At 36.7% G+C, this 2507-nt stretch overlaps 1 non-coding gene across 1 annotated transcript; it reads right to left on the bottom strand.

Moving 5' to 3' along the window:
* Positions 1–1770: 1770 nt before the first annotated feature.
* LOC148790140 (U6atac minor spliceosomal RNA) lies at positions 1771–1889 on the bottom strand. The gene has a single exon (XR_016079046.1). It is a non-coding gene; the product is annotated as a U6atac minor spliceosomal RNA (small nuclear RNA).
* Positions 1890–2507: the final 618 nt, after the last annotated feature.

The following is a 2507-nucleotide window of genomic DNA, read 5'->3' as shown; positions in this document are numbered from 1 at the left end:
TCCATTGGTTTCTTTTCTTTTTTTAAAGTAGCCTATCAAATTTGTTTTTCTATATATGTCATGAATGATGAGAACAACTGAACAAGTTGGCATAAATGAAACTAAATTGTATTAAGTCTAGATCCCTTGAAGAAAGAAAATCTAGGGTGCTAATTTTTTCTAAGTAGTGTTATTGACTTTGTGGTAGGAGGAGCACAAAGGGTAGTATAAGCACATGTCATTGTTGGTAACATAATATGATTATATGAAATGGGTTGCTCTACTTTTATAAGGCCCCTTAACAAAGAAAAAGAAAATTTTAAGGGGGGGTGATAAACTTCATGATTTAGTGGTTGATGAATTTTAAGTACATACGACATGGTTTTTTTTCTTCCTTTTTCCTCAGGTATATTATGAATTGATCTAAGCTCAGCCCATGGATCAATTACTAATTGGAAGAAAGTAGTTTCTGTTGTCTAGCTCCACTGAACAAAATGGCCCTTTCATATTCTAACCAGTAAAACTATGGCATTTGTCCTCTCATTGGGCTCGTGCATTAGAGTACTAGACTCTTGCATCTGCAACACTCAAACCGTAAATTTGTCCTGTTTCCCTTGAGAGGAAGATTTAATTGACCACATGGAACAATGACATTGTGAATCATAGCCTGTCAAATGAGTGGTCCTCTAGAGTAAGGAACTTGTTTGGTAGCCAATCTACTTCAGCTTTTTCCCCTTTCTTTATTTTCCTTTTTTTTTCTTTTTTGGAGGGGTGTTGAGCTCCACTTTATAGTTTATACTCCTTAAAGCTTTGCATTTTTTTTAATCTAGGCAAAAGAGAAAGCATTCAGTAACCCTTGTATTTAGTGAAAGTTTGCTAGAGAAAAATGGTAGCAAAATCTTTCTAAACAAAATATAATATTAAAACCCATGTAGGAGATATACTAAACACACAAACTGTTTGAATAATTAGCCTCTAATAATCAAATAAGTATAGCTTGTTTTCAAGTGTTCTATAATTGCTTCTTGACCATTTTTTGTGTTAAAAATCTCCAACATGGAATGCTTCAGATTAACAAAATTATATAATTATGGATATTAGATTTCCTACAGTAGTCAAAATCTGGTAGTACAGAAGCTACACAATGCGTCCCCCCAAACCAGTCCCAACAAGAAGTCCAAAATTCCTCCTCTAACCCACTCAATGCATGCATAAGATCCGAAAAGCACATAGATAACAAAGGGTAGTAACAAGATTATACTCTTACATGATATGTTTAGAACAGTCAATTAAACGAATTGGGAACATATCTCATGAATAATAATAATAATAATATATAAATACGGGATGATACGTTCTCGATGCATAGTGGGATGTGACTGTGAGGTCGGTGTGAGGTGCGCTGTATGAAAAACAGATCCGGACTCCAATTAAACATTGAACAAATTTCTTTTCCTCCATAGATAGCAAAGCATTTTTTTTTACACTGAAATTTGCCACACAAAGGACACTATCCGATCCTTTTGTGCAGCCACTAAAATGGTTGCAAAGGAGTATAGATCCCATTACTAAGCTACAGGAATAATCTATCATACACTCCCCCTTTTAGCCAGATTATTAATTGTTTATGGTATTTTTTTCCTTTTAATCAAAAGCATGAACTCAGCTAGATAAATGCATGGGCCTCTCTGAGCCCTCAGCTCACGGACCAAAAAAACAGAGATAGTTTATGGTATCTGATTTTTTTTAGTAATAAAATATATCATATAAGGCATGCATATTTCAGTGGGTTGAGAATCGTATTTTGAGGGCCCCTACCCATAACAAGTTTGTATGTTGTCAGTTAAGCCCCAAGGCTATTCCGGTCCCCGTCAAGAGAAATGCCAACGGTCTCTCCTTTCAACGAACACTATCTTTAAAAAGCTTACAGCTCGGAAAGTTTGGTAAATTTTGACAATCAAAAGACTAGAATTGTCAACTGAACCTGGGCTGAATATAATTTTACAGCATCCCAGTCGAGCCTGAGCCTCAAATTAAGCTCATTTAGCTAAACAAGCTTAATGACAGACGGGCATTTGGCTCTCCTTAGACTCTTGATGACCTGAGCCAACTGCTAAGCCTGAGCACCCAAGCCCGACCAAGGGACGGGCCCCAACCCCAACCAAGCTACGTAAAGCTTGGCTCAGCTCCACTCATTGACAGCCTATAATCCAACAAGAATTATTTTAGAAATCATCACCCTTTTTTCCCATTTTTTTCACCATCCAAAACAAGGCCTTGAACTGGCACTTCACTGTCATCTGACATGGTATAGGAGATTTTAAAGGTGGGTCCCTTTAAGAGATGGGTCATTTACCCAAAGCTATCTACAGTAAATACTGTCTATGAGATGGGAACATAGCTTCATCTTCTAATGCAATTTGCATTGGGTCATTCTTTCTTTACTTTCCCACAGTGATTCTCTCTCCAATATTCTCATTGTTACATGATGTTTAACCCTCCTTTACAACCAGTCCAAGATTTGCCCA

Source organism: Nelumbo nucifera, chromosome 7 (assembly GCF_055504915.1).
Source record: "Nelumbo nucifera cultivar China Antique chromosome 7, China Antique-T2T, whole genome shotgun sequence".
Taxonomy (NCBI): Eukaryota; Viridiplantae; Streptophyta; class Magnoliopsida; order Proteales; family Nelumbonaceae; genus Nelumbo; species Nelumbo nucifera.
This window is presented reverse-complemented; position numbering and strand designations above follow the sequence as displayed.